At 36.9% G+C, this 19,733-nt stretch overlaps 1 protein-coding gene and 1 non-coding gene across 2 annotated transcripts in view; both read left to right on the top strand.

Annotated features, from left to right (window-relative positions):
* LOC136826929 (large neutral amino acids transporter small subunit 1-like) overlaps window positions 1-19,733 on the top strand; it is a 117,272-nt gene that overhangs the window by 25,640 nt on the left and 71,899 nt on the right. Inside the window, exon 3 of the mRNA XM_067084506.1 lies at window positions 19,505-19,733. This exon is cut by the window's right edge and continues 568 nt beyond it. The gene's annotated coding sequence lies outside the window, so the exon portion shown is untranslated. The remainder of the gene's footprint in view (window positions 1-19,504) is intronic.
* On the top strand, window positions 16,274-16,346 carry TRNAR-UCG (transfer RNA arginine (anticodon UCG)). The gene has a single exon. It is a non-coding gene; the product is annotated as a tRNA-Arg (tRNA).

Genomic DNA, 19,733 nt, shown 5'->3' with positions numbered 1-19,733 from the left:
AATAACTCGGTTAGGTTAAAATTACATTAAATCGTCTCTTATGGTAATTCTTTAAGAAGGGTGAGCTCCAGGATAATGGGATCAGTTCATGTAAAATTCTGTGGGGCCAACAACGGACTCTGCAATCAGGCTGCGACCAGGAATGGTTTTGAAATTTGAATGGCAGTCAGACTGAGCGGACACAGATTGGAAACGGAGCAGACGATATCTTCCCTGTAAGAGAGGTTATGAGTTAACACCGCACAAAATGAGAGAAATGAAATCTCTCTATAAAATATTACACAAATGCACGTTCTTAAATACTAAACATTACGTAGCCCAGAAGATAATGTTAAGGAATCACGTAATCATAGTCTTTGAATAGTAATGGATTTGGGCTTGGGTACAATGAACAAGCGTTCGCCGTCACACAAAGAGAAAACTTCAACTTGTATCACTTAGACTAATTTGCCCTTAATTTGCACTGGGGAAGGGATAACTAGATATTTATCACTGGACCTTTTACTGGATTTCAAGGCACGTTACGGGGCGATTTACGGGATGCCGAAGCAGGACACTTAATAAAGGGAAAATGCTTTGTGGAGGAAGGAATAGAAGTCTAAAGGAATGGAAAATTTAAGGGTTTTCAGGGAGGAGGGAAAGGGCTGGCTTACTGACTACTTGCAATTCATGAACCTGGTCTAACAATTGCGGGTGCCAAACAATCGACTCGGCCGTTCATCGAAGATAGTATCAACCAGCGTAGGGCGGAGAGGAACGCAGGACATGCGTCCCTGACAAAGTAAAAGGAGCCTCTGACGAATACATCTCCCGGACGGCAGCAGCTGTGTTTTCAAAATTTAGGCCGATCGGACCTGCAAAGCAAACAGCCAGCAAAGGAAAGGATCCTTAAATATTAAGTACTTAGAGGTTAAGGTCCTACCTGGCGGTTAGCCCCACTAAGCCTATTAACCTTCCCCAGCCCTAACTACTCCCACATCACATGATGGGGGTGAAAAGGGGGTCCCATTGTTTCTCCTGATCAGGCGATTGAGGGGGGAAGGGAGGCCTATCTGCTACCAACTGGTGCGAACCACTATTCTCTGGTTCAAAATTACTCTTGCTTCTCCTGCGCCCGCCATATTTCCCTGCCCCAACAGTCAAATGAACAGTGAACTGCATTTCAGAATTAATTATGCACTGGCGTCTACATGAGGGAAGGATATATCCTGACAGTTTATATATATATATATATATATATATATATATATATATATATATATATATATATATATATATATACAAATGTATGCATGTGTGTGTATGTATATATTATACATATATGTACACTTGTGTACTCGGGAATTTTTGTACGTGCTTACAACATACGAACTTTTGCAATATTCGGCTGTTTCGCAGGTGGAAGATGTGTCTTGGGTGTCTGGTAATTCAGCACTTGATCGTACAGTCACCTTTCGGACTCAGGATTGACCACCTGTAAACCTGGTCTGGAGGGCCTCAGATACAGTGTCACTTGGAGCGGGAGATTTAGCGTCAGCATGGAACCTTCGAGAACATTTTACCCGGTTTTAATTGGATTTCTAGGTGTGTTAAACGGAAGTGTGTATAAGTTTGCGCGCTGTGAAAATTGGTAATGCGAAGGGCTCTTGTGAAGAGTTATTCATTCCTTTGTGAAAAGTCAGAGCGGTGAGACATACTGGAACACTTGGGAATTGGGATTCCCTTTTTGCTGAAAGAATGTTTTGAAGAGGGTAGAAACCATAATCAGTCATGGCATATAGCCACCTATATGGGAAATGGAACTGGTAACAGAATTGACTTTGTAAGTTATGGATAACAGACTTAGAAATAATGTGGGGTGAATTGAAGACTTAGTGGGAGACAGGAATTAATCCCCACACACTATATTTTCTTGCTATTGCTTGGTTTTGCTGTTGGGGGTGTGGCTTAATGGGGTTTATTATCAAGCATGCATAATTTCATTTTACTTGACTTGTTGTTAGATTTGCATAGTAAACTTTACTTTTGTAAGCTAGGTTTTAATTTACATACCTTAGAAATAGGAGCAGAGTTTAGAGAGAGAGAGAGAGAGAGATTCCCAAGGCTGTCGCAGCCATACTCTTGAAACCAGGTAGGTGTCTTAAGATATAATAATCCTTCATGATAGGGGCATAACATATACATGCATATTTATACGTAAATATACATGTACGTAGATATATATATACACACTTATATATATATATATATATATATATATATATATATATATATATATATATATATATATATATATATATATATATATATATATATATAAAATATCTTTGAAGAAGTATGTGCTGGCCTGTCAGAAACACATCTGCCCCAGTTGCATTTGTGTCAACGTTGGAGGTTTACACACTTAGATACAACGGGTATCTGACGAATGCATTTGTGCTTGATCATGGCTTAGGTGCATGAAGACAGTGTGAGTGTGTATGTGTGTTGCACTCTCTAATGGTATATTATCAGAGGAACAGTCACTCACAGGGGAACTTAATTTTGTGACTGGGTCTGATTTGTTTGTGGTGCAGTGTTTAAGAACCACCACCATGAAAAATACCTTATCTGCGGCCATAGAAAAGTGAGTACCATAACTCATGAACACTTATATCTTTTCCAGACATTATGTGGAAATACCCAGTTGTGCTGCAGTGAAATTCCTCTGTGTCTCCATTATGCATTTTCCCATTCTGTTCTCCATTGTACATTTTTCTGTTTTGAATATTGATGTCTTGTAACACCATTTCAGGTTTAAATATATATGTTTCTTTTAACAGGAATTCTGGGTTCATCCTGTGAGGATGAATATTTTGGAAGTGGTGTTTATTCTTTTACATACTATATGACATTTACTGTGGTCTAGAATAATTATAACCCTTTTACTTTGTTTGATGACCAAGGTGTTAGTCACTAGTATTGGTTGGTCTAGAATCATTAATGTGAATGTTTGTGAATCAGAATTTCCTCTAGTGATTATTTCCATTTGTAGACGGTGGAATTCACTCCAATTCATGATCGTAGCTTTTGCTGAATCATTTTCTTTAAATTTGCAAATAAAGTCTAGTTTTGTATATCAGTGTTTAATTCCAGTAAGCCTTTGTTTAAGAATTGGTTCAGTGAGAGGAGTTGACGAGGGGAAGGAATTTGCTGACCCAGGATGGGGGCCACCGCTACCAGAGAATCTTAGAAAAGCAAGATGGCTGATGCTGTTCTGAAAACAGGTACAGCAATAGAATATGACCCTATTTGACCTGGGGATAGGGTCGTTAACATATATATTTGTGTGTGTGTATGTATATGTTTTGATAAAACTTGAAAGGTATGAGACATTTTTATTGAAGATCTTGTGTATGATATAAAAATTGGCGAGCACTAATACCGCTGTGGTTAGAAGTGTCGTAATGAAATTTGATTAGGCCTGGAAGACGTTTATCTTAACCGAATTCGTCTGGCAACTGTCTGGTTCGACCAAAGGCTATTAGGAAGGGAATTCGATCTGGGAAGATCCTCATTCCTTTGTAGACTTGGTACTGCCTCATGATTATCTCTCTCTCTCTCTCTCTCTCTCTCTCTCTCTCTCTCTCTCTCTCTCTCTCTCACACACACACAAACACATACCTATTACAGCACGGGCTCTTGCTCATACGAGTGGTGCTTTAGGAAAAGGAAAAGATGCGGCAGGTGTGATTCATTACCCTTTGAACTGAGTGATTGTAGTGAGGCCTTGTAAAGTCGAAGATTTACCAGGAAGAAGTGTTTATGTAATAGAAGGGTAAAAAACAATTCATGATCATGAGTGAACTTTTCTTGCTAAGGAAAGTAAGTTGAGTAAGTCTGAGAGGAGAGGGGTCAGTTACCTAGAAATTGGGTGTTCTATTTATTTTTAAGTATTTTTTTCAAGTCTTTTAAAAAAGTTTTGTTGAGGTTAGCTCTGTATCAGCATATGTTTGCCTTAAAGGGTGGGTTCTTTGGGCAGTGCATTATGGTGTTATTAGGGAGTTTTCGTTGTAAGGAAACTCATGCGTGAGGTTCGGATAAACAACTGACTTAGGTGTTGTTTAGTAATAAGCTGGCTCTATGCCAGTACGGGCTGCTGTTGTTTAGAATTAAGCTGGCTTTGTGGCGGTTTTCTTGAAATATCTCTTGGGTTTGTGGGTGGTGGATGCTAACTCATTGCTGCAGTCGGTATCTCTCTGTAGCTCCTTGGGTCCTGATTGATATGGAAAAGGGTTTGGCCTCTCATTTGTGCTATTTTTTTTTTCTAGGTGTGCTTTCCATTACTTGTACCATGCATGGTGTGGTCCCAAGCATCTGGGCTTTTCTTCTTTTTTGTGGGGAGGGGGTACTTTCCTTGAATTTGTCACGAAATTTCTTGGTGCCATATCCCCAGTAGCAAATGATACATAAAATGTAGTCATTGTCACTTGCTCTGGTAGTGTATCCTTACCTCTTGGTACCTGAAACATCTCAGTGGTTGTGGAGTATGATCTGTAGGGAAATATCCCCACGCTTGTACACTGACACTGTTTGGTAATGGTTCTTGGTAATGTTGGGTAGGTCTAAAAGCGGTTCAAATGGCATTGCTGGATAACTGCAGTACTTCACTGAGCTTCATTTCAGGTCGTTTTATTCTGCCCTCAACAGGCGAGCTGAATTCTTGCAGAGGCAGTAGTAGGAAGTGGCCTAAGGATGTGTTCGATGGTGCTGTGTTTGTTGCTGCTGGCCATCGTACGATTCCTGGGTTCTACTCTGTTCCTTATTCTCAGCGGTCATTGTAGATCGTCTAGGGTTGATTTCTGAGGTCTAGGTTTTGAGGAAAGGTTCCTGTTTCCTTGAGTATGAAATTTTTCTTGGGAGGTGTAAATTCGTGTTTCAAAGTTCTGGTGCGTCCGTTACTGAAAAAAATACATTGTTTTAGGATTATTTAGGTATATCCTCCGATACGAGACGTCCCACCTTTCTCGGAAGGTGCCTTTGCCTTTCCTTTTCCCCCAGAACACCTTTAAAGACGAAGTCTCCTCGTCAGAAAAGGAGAGATTAGCAGGTGGGGAAAGAGAAGGGAGCTTTACACACGCCATTTGACTATGTTCACTATGCCTGATATTTCTAGAATAACATTAAAAGAGCTATAGGAACGGCGGGGACCACACATTGTATAATTACATGAGAACTGTGAAAAGCGAAAGAAGTTAGAGAGGGAATAATATGGACACTGGAAAAAAATAATATAAGGTAGTTTTATTGTTATCTGCAACAAAATATCTTTGGGAAGCATCTGACCGGGGAGAATGTGGTACATTCCTGCTCAGTTCAGTATAACGACAACTCGTATAGTAGGAGAGGAAGACCATGTCACGTGTAAAGGAAGACGAACTACGATGTCCACGTGCGGTCTAGGCCACTTGACGAGACGAAGTGTTTGTGGTCCTTTTGATAACCGAAGGAAAGATGAACCCCTCTCGAACGACACGAGAGCAATATTCGAACAGGGATGGATAAGGCGATTGAAAGGTGTAGATAATTGAAAAATGAATAGAATTTGACTCTGGAAGGGAACGATCAATTCTGAGATGGGTTCTACCAATTTAGGTAATAAGATCGAGACACGATGCTTGCAACTGGAATTTCCAGACTAGAGGTTTATTTTCACTATCATCAAGTAACATAGTGAAGTGTAGAACAAATATATATATATTATATATATATATATATATATATATATATATATATATATATATATATATATATATATATATATATATATATATATATATATATATATATATATATATATATATATATATATATAATGTATGTGTGTGTTCAGAGGCAGCAAGGTAGTAGGATCAAAACTTCCCTTGAAAGATTAAATACAAGGGAACACAGTGATGTCAAAGCAGAGAGTGTCCGTGGATGGCGTATTTGTAAGGAAAAAAAGGCACAAAATTCCAGAGTTTTATGCAGTGCACTGGTGAACGAAAAATGCAAAAGCAAATATATAATACTAACAAATGACATTCTCCACAAACTGCACTTAACAGTACGGAAATGGAACAAAAGAAAGAAATCTATTTTCTCCCATGAAGTACAAATAAATAAAAATGTAACAGAAAATAACGTTAAAATTATCAGTCTCCGAAAAGCAAACCCCAATATTAGTATTAGCTTTTGAGCCACAGAACTGTAAAATATTATACTGGACCAGATCAAAGAAAATTCATGAGTATTTCTTCGTATTTGATATAGATTTTAGTTATGTGCAAACAAATTTCATCACGCACTATATATATATATATATATATATATATATATATATATATATATATATATATATATATATATATATATATATATATATATATATATATATGTAGCATAGGTAAAGATTAAGTCATAAAAGTTCCAGGATTCATTTTGATCTATTAGCCCTGCTTTCGATCAGAAAATTGTGAGATACCAAAGTAATAAAAAGTGGGTATTCATCACTGAGATTTTAGTTACACTATGTCATTGACGAATACCCACTTTTTATTATTTTGGTATCTCACAATTTTCAGATCGAAGGCAGGGCTAATAGATCAAAATGAATGCCGGAACTTTTCATGACTTAATCTTTACCTATGCTACACTACTGTATTTTACAATTACCGGAATTTTTTTACGAAAATCTGTGTCTAGGTTTCTGAGTAAGTACTGTACTCATCCAATAAAGTTTTCTCGAGTGTCCTTGCGTATTGCAAAAGATCGGAAGCAACCATATTATTGCGATCGTGTATTGTTCATATACAGTGTTTGCTCGGATATAATTGTGGATTTTCATTCATTTAATCTTGAGATGAGGAGACTTATGAAAGAAATTCATGTCCTTGCATATTTTCCCAGACATTAACAGTATATGTGAAGATTAGCTTACTGCAGTTTCGGTTGTTAGTGCTGATGCCCGGAAAATAAATCGGAGTTAGTGCATTTTACGGATTTTGGTACTTACTAGGAATGAACTTGGTCATGGTCGTAACTCATACCGAAAACCCCTTGATCCTGTCACTATTCGTCGGTTTTGACTGGAGTTTACAACATGTGATGTCAAATGAAGTTAATATGTCAGATGTTGATTATATCTTAGATGAATGTTTTTGTTCGTTTTTAATATGTCAGTTTTGTCATCGATTTGTTTGACAATATATGCCTCATAGGTACAGAATCTTTCTGCCAAAGCTCTTACTAATTGTCACTAGGTAAGTTTTTTTTTTTTTTTTTTTTTTGGTATTTGTCCGTGAAACAAACTTTCGAATGCTCAAAGATCCTATAGATGTCCATCTTTGTCAAGAAAAATGCGCAAGAAATTCAACTTTTCTCCATTAATGTGAATATAATTCATTATTATTATTTGCAAGTTCAGTAGAACTGGAACAAAGCACTTATGTTGAGATGATTGTATGCGGCTGCAACACGTTCCTTTCTTTTGGCTTTGTACTTTTTTTTATGCAGTTAACATGAATCCGGCCCCCGTCCCCCACTCTCTCTCTCTCTCTCTCTCTCTCTCTCCATTCTGTCCAAAAGATAACAAACAAAAATGAAGGTTACATCATCTGCTGGACTTCAAGAAGCAAATTAACATTATTTGTTAAGAAAGAGGTCACGTAATTTAAAAAAGAAAGATAGAAAAGTACTTGAAGGGAAATCTGCATTTATAGGTCATTTGTGAAAAAAAAAACGTGTGAATCTGGAGTTTAAAAGAAGCGTGATGTCAGGATGGCATAATTCGAGAAAACTTAAAGGGATTACATTTTTACCTTTTAATACAAGCACGTCTATACACAGTCACGTCGCTTTTTTCCCCCAAGGAATAATAATTTGTTCTCTCTACCTTTCTGAATTGAAAAGCAAATGAGAAACTATGCCTTTGACGCCAGTAGCAATAGCATTAAGGTGCTTTCTCCAATAACTATTTAATGATGTGACATTTCCACGAGATTCCTCATCAGCATTTATATATGTTTAGACATTCGTGAGATCCTTCTCCAACACCCGTTTTGTAACGAGGCGATTTCATTAGTTCCAGTTTTAATGGTGGTAATATTCGCGTGGGAAAGAATTGCAAGTAGTCAAGCACAGACGTAGCACCTACACTTCTTCTTACGTAATTCTGCTGTGATTTTATTTCAAAGTTTATTACAGTATTATTATTATTATTATACTTTCGTATCGTTAAGCTAATCAGAGTGATAACGATGATTTCTCTCTCTCTCTCTCTCTCTCTCTCTCTCTCTCTCTCTCTCTCTCTCTCTCTCTCTCTCTCTCTATATATATATATATATATATATATATATATATATATATATATATATATATATATATATATATATATATATATATATATATATATATATATAAAACATCAAGCCGTTCTCGTAGAGAAGTAAAACAGTGCATCAGTCAATGTCCCACTCATGATTAACAACTGAATATTTGATACACTCCCCTGCGCTTCATACACGTACACAGAGAATGGTCATTAGAAACGTGTCGAACCCTTTACACATGCACCATGTCATTGACCAATATCTTTCGGGATGTTGAGGGCCCCTCCTTTCCAATACATCTTTCATACTAGATTTTTATTTCTTTTCACGTCCTAACACACTGTTTTCCAACCTATCGTTGTCCATTCTTTCACATGACCAAACCATCTAAAAAAAAAAAAAAAAAAAACTTTGATCCATTCTTCCACCTACTTTAACCTTTTTACCATTTCTGCACATCACTTGCCTCAATTTTTCTCGCATTAATACAATGTAAACATTTCGTCTCAACAGTTTCAGCCGTTTTTCTTTCATGCACATTAAACATTAACCCCCTACGGTTACATACAGGAGACTACAGTAGGTACAGTTCCTTTATACATTCCAGCTTGGTTGTCACAGACAATAGAAGTCATTTCTTAGTTGTTTGCACACACCCTTCCATCTTTCTTCTTCGCATATTCTGTGACTCGCCTCTCCCTTCTCATTTTCTCATTGTCTGTTATATTTACCATTAAACACACACACCTGTCTACCGATTCTGGTCTTCACCTCCATATTAACTTTTATCTTTTAAGTTACCCTATAACCTCTTGAAATTACTCTTGGTTGCATTTACTTTCATTACTTATTGTGCAGATTTTGTGCACCATCCCCGTGCAGCATCATATACATTGAGATACACATTCATTCTTTGTATATATGTATGTATGTATGTATGTATGTATATATATATATATATATACATATACATGCATATACACACCTTTTATTACATATTCACTCACATACAATGTGGAAACTTATTACAACGAAAGCTTGGCTTTACGAACAATAACCGAAATTAAAGTGAAAAACCACTGATAACTAACTAGTCCCATAGCAGTAAAATTAGATGTAATAACAATGTTACTAGAAATCTCGGATGATCCGCATTTATACACCTAGCAAATGAAAACAATATTCATTCAAGTTCAGGCCTGTATACATCTGACCCCATTCTTCACAAGATGTTTGAAGAAGTTTTAAAGGAGGTACAGAAGATTCTTAGTGATCCATGTTAATGTTTGTTGCCTCATCTTAGTTAGTCTAGTACCTGCGTCAATCCCAGACAGTTGCTCCTCATCTGAAGAGCTGCTTCAAATGTACTGACCTTTGTAAGCATAAAGATGTTTATGCACGCTTTTAAATCTCAGTTTTTGTTTTCAAAACTGCGATTATAATCCTCTTTTCCATTGTATGTAGCTTGCTTGAAAATGATTTATAGTAAGTGCGGAATCTCTTGCACTCTGAGGATGTAATTTCCTCGCGGCCACATATCTGTTTATATTTAATATCATGTTATTCCCGTGATAGAAATTTTACATACGTACACATTACACACATTTTGTGTGCGTGTGTGTGTATATGTATATATATATATATATAAATATACATACATATATATATATATATATATATATATATATATATATATATATATATATATATGTATGTATGTATATATATATAATGGTATTGAATGCGAAGGAAAGAAAAACGATGGAAGCTGTTGAAATGAATTGTTTGTTTAATATTTTTTGTAAGGAAAGAAGATCAAAAGGGTGAGAAATATGGAGATACGTAAATGTGGTACAAAAGTTTGACTAGGTGAAACCCCGTAGGGGGTTAGTACCGTCAGTGCACCTCATGCGGTGCACTGTAGGCATTCTTAAGGTCCTTTGCAGCATGCCTTCGACCCCTAGCTGCAACCCCTTTCGTTCCTTTTACTGTACCTCCTTTCATGTTCTCTTTCTTCCATCTTACTTCCACCCTCTCCTAACAATTGATTCATAGTGTAACTTCGAGGTTTTCTTCCTGTTACACCTTTCAAACCTTTTATTATCAATTTCCCTTTCAGCGTTGAATGACCTCATACGTCCCAGTGCTGCTTGGCCTTTGGCCTAAATTCTATATTGAATTCAATTCAATTGCAATGCATCAAAGTTATTTTTTAGATGAGTTGGCTATGATTTGGTGAATAGAGCGTATAATTCGGGAGTATTAGTAGGGAGGAGAATAGTAGGAGTAGAAATCTTCTGGATGGATGTTGCAAAAAGGCGTTGTAAAGGAAGGAGTCTACGATATCCAGGAAGCGTGATAGAGGGTAAGACAGAGGTAAACGAGGCCTAGCTGATGAGCCCTTTGTGAAGATGTCTGAAGCGGCTAATGTTGCGGAAGGTTTCTGCACTGTTTCTCATTCACGATTCAGTATTTTAAAAATGAATGTGGAGGTGGTCGCTGTTTTTTTTTTCTCTAGTGCCATCCGCCTATAGGGGAGAAGTTTTAGTTTATAAATATGTATATGTATATAATATATATATACATACATATATATATATATATATATATATATATATATATATATATATATATATATTTATATATATATATATATATATTATATATATATATATATATATATATATATATATATATATATATATATATATATATATATATATATATATCAGTGCTTAATATGTTTGAATGATCATTCGTATATTGAAAGAAACTGCGATTGACGGTAAGGTCTTTAGAACTGCAAGTTCACAATACGGGACTAAAATCGTCCTAGGGAGAAGAAACGACTCCATGAACAAATTAAGGAGTGGTGTAACAGAGAGGGGAGAGAGCGTGAACTTCTTAAACGTCCATGTGAACTTCTGAACTCGATCCCTTGATAAATGACCTTAACCGTTATTTCTTGAGAGCCAGCACGAGTCATGTTAAAAATAGCCAAGTCTAAAGCTTTCGTCAGTCGCCTTTCTTTTTGTCTCCAGGACAACTGCTGTCGGGAAATTCTGCGATTTGCTTGGCTGCTATTGTTCTTCGCTTTCTTGACTTGGAAAGACCTTCACTGAATACTTTTTTTTTTTCTTTAATGGAATGAGACGAGGGTGCCATGAAGTCTTGAGGAATGCGTTAATATCGTCAGATATTGGTTATTGTTGTTAAAGGCAGAATTTCAGAGAGGATGTTCACATTTGAACGGTAAGGGTTCTTTTCATATATCCAAGCCGTTATCAACTTCAGCATGGCAACGTCCACGAGGAGACAGACAGTAGACGGCTGAAGAAATTATCTCATTGACAGAGGAATCTATTCTTGAGGGGAAGAGACCGATGCGTTTAAGATATATATATATATATATATATATATATATATATATATATATATATATATATATATATATATATATATATTATGTGTGTGTATGTATGTATGTATATATGTATATATATATATATGTATATATATATATATATATGTGTGTGTGTGTATAAAATGTAAACCTTTACAACAATATGCGAGTTATATTTTTAGTAACGTTAACGTAAAGAATTTTCTAAAAGCTGTTTCAACAGAAAACGTATGTTGATTTTTTCAGTTGTCAATTCCTCATTTTTATTTTCAGATTTGTTATATGTTTGGTTAACGTACCCCAAGGAGAATTTCTGTGGCTAAACCCTCCTCTTAATGATTTCGACCTCCATATTCCCTTATTTGGTGTTCACCCATTTTAAGTCCTGGTTATTTTTAGGGCCATTTAGAGAACGAGGACATACTTTATGTCCTCTGCGGCCTGTCAGACTTACCTCTTGGTTTTTAGAGTGGAGGGACGACATACGTAATGCAGAGTTTATTTCCATTTATGCCTGAATGATCTGGTCGAGAGACAGTCGTACTTACTTCATTCAGCTGTCCTAGGGTACATCATACACGAAAAGTCTTAACTTATTCGCGAGATATTTTCAGTTTAGCATCATGAATCACTGTCGGGTTATTCAGTTTACAATAATTTGAGCTTATTAATACTTAAACAACCCCTGTGACCCATACTTAGTTTATTTAGCTGTTAAAGGTCCCAATAATCAGTAGACTAACATAGTCGCGAAGGACCAAGAGCAACTCGGTGTAATTGATTTAAGGTCGTCATTTTTGAGAAAAAAAGAAGAACCAAAGTCCCATGTTGTAACCTTCAGGTCATTTTCGCCGCCAGAAAGACGAGCAAATTATTGTCTGGAATCGAGCGTAATGGAAGGACAAGAGACTCGGTCGAAGATTAGATGGCAGTGGCCGACTCCTTAATCTTCTCAAAGCAATTCGACGTGAAGTTGACGTTTAAAAACGGGTGTATTTTCAGTTAATTGCAAAGTAGGTCCTAGTCATTCCGAGATAAGGCTACTGGCATGAAAAAGAAAATTGGATGCATACTTTCACAAGGTCTCTCTTGCCTTTTTAACATTTTATTAAGTTTATTAATAGAAAGTGGGAGTTCTTATTCCTAAAATTTAATGAGTCATCCACTTCCATATGTGACTTTAGTGTGGGGGTTTGATAATACTTTACAACATCACTTTCAGACTGAGATAGCTCTATAACTGTGATCGTGCATAACTCATAGTCTGTACGGACGATTTTAATTATAGTGAATGAAAGTTGCTTGCGAACATGAAATTTTTTAATATATTTTGTCTGAAAATTAGAATAAATATTCCTACGTCAGTGCTACTCATTCGTGCATTTCTGAACGGTCGGCAAATTCGAAATAATTCACTGTGCAAACTTGCAGTCAATTTACGACGGCTGTTATTAGACTGTTTAATGTTTATTTCATTCTTATAGTCATCTCTGTATATGAGCAAGGTCGCTATGACATAATTTTGAAGTTGAGTAAAGTTAATGATCTAATTTTAATTCATCTCTTTACCAGATAACCCTGTCATTAGTTTCCTCGATGAAAAGACGCAGTCAATTTTTATTCTTCATTAACTTCGTATCAATGTCCCTTCGTGATACTATTCAGGACAACTCTCTCGAGTTTATTCTGGTTCCTACTGGATTGCTTCAAACTGGAGTAGTCCGGATTGCTTCAAGATTATCCCATGAGAATTGTTGTATCGTAGAAAGGCGCCCCCCCCCCAAATACTTTGCTTTGCAGCTGTGATTCTCTGTCTATACACACACACACAAATATATATATAATACTTTTCAGTATCAATTCTTTTTAATACAATCATTATCAATGCATGTAATATGTATGTGGGCACTCTTATTACTGTGGATATTTTTCAGGAGAACGCTGAACATCAACTTTGTTGCTAAAAAATAATTTCCTTAAATTTTATAACGCGCAGCATTACTATTGTTACGGAGGAGTCTCTTGTTTCTTCTTTACCGGCATTTGAGCAGTTGTAAGCCTAACTGTGAATCGCTTGAGAGCTGTCTGTGTTAAATCGGAGTAAAGCTTAGTAGACGTGACAGGCCTCTCATAAACTATTCAGTCATTCGAACTTAGATTTGTCATTGAAGAAACATCATAAAAAACTACTCGTATGACCCATCAGATTCACACCAGCTGTATGAGAGAGAGAGAGAGAGAGAGAGAGAGAGAGAGGGGATAATATTCCTCATTACTCTTCCAGGTGTTCTGGGTCCCTATTACAGTGCGTCTTATGTCTGGATATTATATTACCGAAAGCACTTACCAAACCAGCGAACACGAAACCGGTTTCATAATTTGTCAAAGCCAAGGGAATTCCTAAAATGTGATTACAGAAAGTATGAATTATACAGGCTTGCCAGGTCTACATTTCATGCGCTTTTGAAACCGGAAGGTGCACTTTATCGAGGCTAGTTGCAGGCTGTCGACTGCAGCCCTAAAAAAATAAGATTATAAAAGCAGGAAAAACCCACTGAACCGCTAGCTTGCATGTGCTTTTTTTCGTGAATTTCCAAATAAATATTCGGTATTTTCATAATCAGCTTTAAACAGGCGACGTGGAAAATGCACATTAAATCTCCTTTTTTGCTGATTTACATGTTTTTTCTGCTTCCTGACGACCACTTGCGTTGTCAGCTCCCTTCTTGAAGTTTTATAGTGGTGCGAGATTGATCTAGAACGACTAAAGGATGTTTCTTGTTTTTCTCCCTTTGTCATTTCAGATGAGACAAGAATCTTTTGTCCTACTTCCTGTCCTCCTTCTTTTTCTTCTGGTTGCTTATCATTTTCATAAAAGACCTCTGACTTACGAAGTAAGAATGCACAGAATAAAACACATTGTTCGAAGAGAAACAAGAAGCTAAGTAAATAAGGGTAAATTAATATCCAAATAAATGTTTTCTTACAAAAACATAGTGCCAGTTGTTGAAACTAAAGTAAAGGTGCACGAGGGTTTAAACAAGTATCGTTGCTATTGTCAATTCAAGTATGTACTATCAGTGTCGGGATAAATCATCGTTTGTAATCATAGCCGTTCGCTTAATCCATAAGTGTCAGAAGTTATTTTGTAATGTAATATGAGATCTTAAATATAAAGTAACAGTGCCTTTGTCTGTACCCAAATGATATTTTCGTCATATTACATTTTCATGTGAAGGGTGAGGTAAGTAAAGATGCGACAGAGAAGTGTCAAAAAATAACGAAGATTTTGCCCTTGCAAGAAGTTTTTTTTTTTATCTAAATATGATTACGTTTTACCAAAAATATTTTGGTAAAGGGCTATCGCATGGGAAAAGGACGGTTTACAGTCCTCTGAAGTGGTCTGATCCTAGGGACAGAGAGAGAGAGAGAGAGAGAGAGAGATCATTGTCGAAGCGTGTATTATTCGGAGGTCTTAGGTTGACCGTTGGCAGATGTGTTGGAAGTAGATTGCTGTTACTGTTGCAGCGTATGTAACGCGTTTATCGTGTGTTGATGAATTGTTCTCGGCGCTAATTACTAAGACAGTCACAACGCCACATAACCGCTATTCGTGGCGTGGATTTTTAAAACATTAGGGGTTAGTCCTTCATTCAGTAACAGTAGCAGTATTACAGAAGGAAATTTCAGATCGTCTTCGATTTTTATCAAAATCATCCCAGTGGAATTCTCCCCGTCTTTGTTTTGCAGTACTTGACCAATAAGTTGCTGAACACTGAACTCATATTAAGTTGAAATAGCCGATGTCTGCTTAGTAGAAAATCTAGACTTAGCCTGAACATGATAAAATTAATTTGTTCTGATCATTATTTGTGTCTCGTCTTGCATACTTGTGTATGTGTATATACATGTAGCCTATGTACCGATATATACCGAATACATACATTTGCATATACACAATGCAAGGAAATTTTTACCAAATTTCCAATTACTGTAAGTGTATTTCAAACGACGATATCCCGCATTTTAACGAGGAACTGTAAGCTTAACCGAGCTGCTAGCATCAGTGACGTAGATATGACGTAAGTCCTGACGTCGAAACGGGAGGCTTCTTGCTCCTAATATCGATAGCTTGCGTAAAATATGTACGCCTCGCCCTGGTTGCACTAACGTACGTGCGGAAGAGTCCGTTTCTTGTTCGGCTGCAGTTCGTGTGTACTACGTACCCCCCAAACATAATTCTTTGAAATATAGCGATGTTATTTGATGATGTACAGCATTACATAGAAATTTAGGAACTTGCTTCCTTATAGTCTGAATGAGACTGCATCTCTATCATGTAAGTCACTTGAAAGTATTGAAGTAACAGCATGAAATTGAAAATAATCTTTAAAGGCATACAGCTCGTGACAAGGACTTCAGTAACAATTTTATGAATATTCTTTACGAAATAGGGAACTGTTGCTTACATTCTTAATGAGCCAAGAATATAATTGACTCGATTCATCACTGATTTCATCAAGACCGTGTGGCCTAACGGATAAGGCGTCGGACTTCGGATCCGAAGATTGCAGGTTCGAATCCTGTCACGGTCGGTGGGTGCGAGCATTTTTGGTCTTTTTCCTCCTCCCTGCTTTTCCGCCCCTTACCTGGATATCGATTACCGAGAAAGAGGGGCGACAGGAAGGTTGGGAAGACCGAAGAAGTAACGCATTGTGTGAAACACAGGTGTATGTCTGTCTGCGGGTTATAGTCGGTAGAGGTACAAGCCACCGGCGACTCTGTGCCCAGCCAGGTAGGCGCGATGCCACAAATGCCAAAGGGGATGTAACGACTGACTGCTCGCTCAGTTCAGGTTTGATGCTGCGCTTTTAAATTGCGGTACTTTCAAAGGGATTCGGCTAACGACTTCTCCAAATACGCCATAAATAATAGTATGGAATATTTATTTCAGTTTTGTTCATTAAAAAGAAAATAGAACGGTTGTCTGTATCGGTGGTCTGTTTGATGAGAGGAAATATGAACATCACACAGAAATTGAGAGAGAGGGAGAGAGAGAGAGTATCCGGAGGGGATGGGTGGGTTTGAGCCAGTGGGAGAGGCAGCGTCTTGAAAGCAAAAGGAGTTGGGTTGTTGGATATGTTCAAGGGCTTCGTCCTAAACATAAGAAGCAAGGTGCGAATGGATTATAGCTTACACTTGACGCCTGGAACGCTTGATGCAGTAAAAACACGATGTATTTAACGCCGATGAAAACGAGGATTACAAATAAAGTGAATTAAAATGACAAATGATGATGGTAACAGTTACTTACTATGTTTGGGCTTCAGATAAAAGATATTTGTATTTTACAGTCTAGCCATTATGATGTGTAACCACTATCTCTTTAGCTGAGAAAATTCTATAAGAGTTTTAGAGTATCCAAGTCTGTTATGGTGCGGGACTAGCCACCCGGTTGAGTAAGAGGTTAAAAAAAAAAAAATGGAAAGATTGAGGATTGAAAATTAAGGAATGGTATAGAACCGGGTCGCTGAATTTAGTTTACACGTAAAGTTATTTCTCTCGTTTTTTTAAAGCCTAAGAAAAAGCAGAACATGAACTCATAGAAGAAATCAAAAACCATATGGCGTGGACATTACACTTATCGATTGTTCTTGAAGTCTTCCATCGATCGGGCGGTTGAACGATTGCAAGTTACCTGGCTTCAGCCCACGAGGCTCACTGTGTTGCTTCCCCGGACCACTGTAAACAGCAGATGAAATAGTTTTTTTTTTTTTTGCAGCGTCCCTTCTTAGATCCAAACTGCATTGCTTTCTGCTTTGTTTTTAACCTGTATCCTGGATATCCAACTTCTCAAACTTTGCTTTATTTCAGTTTTCACATTCATTAAAGAACATAATTATCTTTCAGGCTTGTATTGTATATTCACTCTGTGTTTCTACGAGTAATGAGTATTTTCTCATTAGCATGCAAACAACAATCTCATTTTGACGGATGAAGGAGGCGGAAAGGAAAATCCTCGGGTACTTCTTTGGGAGACGAATATACTCGATCGAGTGCTGTTGTCGCCTGTATTTTTTCATTGATAGAAAAATTAGTGAAACATATAACACAATTTTTACGAGGCTTTTCAGCAGCAAAAGAGCACACACACACATATACAGTATCTGTCTATCTATCTATCTATATATATATATATATATATATATATATATATATATATATATATATATATATATATATAGAGAGAGAGAGAGAGAGAGAGAGAGAGAGAGAGAGAGAGAGAGAGAGAGAGAGAGGGAGAGAGGGGAGAGAGAGAGAGAGAGATACATAATATTTGTTGCTAAATATTCCATGAGATTCATAAATCATACATAAAATTTTCGACTGTGAGCTGCTTTATCAGCAAAGTTAAGGGAATGGAATTTACAAAGTTTAGGACCCAATATCAATAGTACGTAATGGATGATAATTTTCATTTACATAAATATGTTCACCTTTGATTCAGATTGAGAGAGAGAGAGAGAGAGTATTTGATTGTTTTAAATTATGACTTGAAGGTCCCAAAATCAATTTTGAAGTAAATGACTTTCCTTTCACTAATATTTTTACGCATTGGCCTGACAAATATTATGTTTTTACTTTACATTTTCTCACATAGTGTAATTCTTTTAAGCAAACGAAATTCGTACTGTCACCCGAATGCCCATAAACCTAGAAAGAGAGAGAGAGAGAAAAAAAGCACAATCCCAGGACTGGAAAATACCACCTCTGTTCACTGAGAATCCTTAATTAGAACTCTAGGAAAACAATCACAGGAAAACCAAACTCATTCTAAAAATATCCATAACCTATAGCCTGGCAATTGTGATCACCATAAAGAGTCCCACGAAATTAACATGTGATTACACAAAGCAGTGATCACCTCTGTCGACTACTAGTTTTAAAAAACAGCCATGGCTGAGTTCAGACAATTGTAAGCGACGTGGAGTCCTAAAATGAGAAAGGAGAAGACCATATTGCAAACCTTGAGCATAGCATTATGGAACAAAATAATTTCATGCATATGATTTTTTTTTTTACCATTTCGAAAGCTAAGGGTTTCGCTAAGCATTGGAATAACGACTTCCATCGCAAACCGCCACCTTGGTTTCGCAGTTTCATCCTTTACAATCTTAACATATTAAGTTTTTGATGGAAATCATTGATGGTGATAACTGTAGCCTGTGGTGGATGTGGTGAAGAAAATCCCTCTTAAAAATTAGACTGATTTCTTCAGTGTCTCTCAAAAATTAAACTGATTTCTTTATTGTTCAGTTTTTAAAAGTGAAGTGTTCTGATTCCATCACTTTCTAGAAAACTTTTCCAATTTAGGAGTCCCTGCCCTTCCCCCATTTTTTGATATACTGGTGAATGGGATGGCTAGGTGTGTTATAGTGGTTACTTCATTCTTTTTTTAGCGTTCTACATTGACAACCAGTCGGTTTTACATGTTATCTGTATTTTAATGATTTTCCGTTTTTTTTTTTTTTATTATGTAAATACAAAGATTTTTGCAAGGGAAAAGCTTGACTGTTTAGGAACTGAGGCAACAGGATGCTAATATTGCAAGAGAATTTGTAGATTTGCATTATACTTAATGTTTAGAAAACAGCCTATAATTAATAGGTGGCAATTAATTTCTGTAGAGAAAACAATTCTGTCAGTAAAGTTTTAGAGAGGTAAATCACCGACAGTAGTTTTTTCTTTACAGGTGTGTGCTCTTACGTCTGGCAGAGAACAGTTGTCATACGTCAGCAGCACTAAGCTCTAAGCCGGGAACGAATGGCTAGCGACTGTGGCGAGAGTCACTTCACAAGTAAGACGCGTCCGAGCAACTTGCACGCTCCTGCTCCTCCGTTGACCGTGACTAGCAGGCCAGTTGTAAACTTCGTCACTGCGCTATGTCATCTGAACAATGACGGAAAATGTTACATTGAAGC

Source organism: Macrobrachium rosenbergii, chromosome 41 (genome assembly GCF_040412425.1).
Source record: "Macrobrachium rosenbergii isolate ZJJX-2024 chromosome 41, ASM4041242v1, whole genome shotgun sequence".
NCBI classification, from domain to species: Eukaryota; Metazoa; Arthropoda; class Malacostraca; order Decapoda; family Palaemonidae; genus Macrobrachium; species Macrobrachium rosenbergii.
Note: the sequence above shows the minus strand (reverse complement) of the source record. Positions and strands in the feature narration are given on the sequence as shown.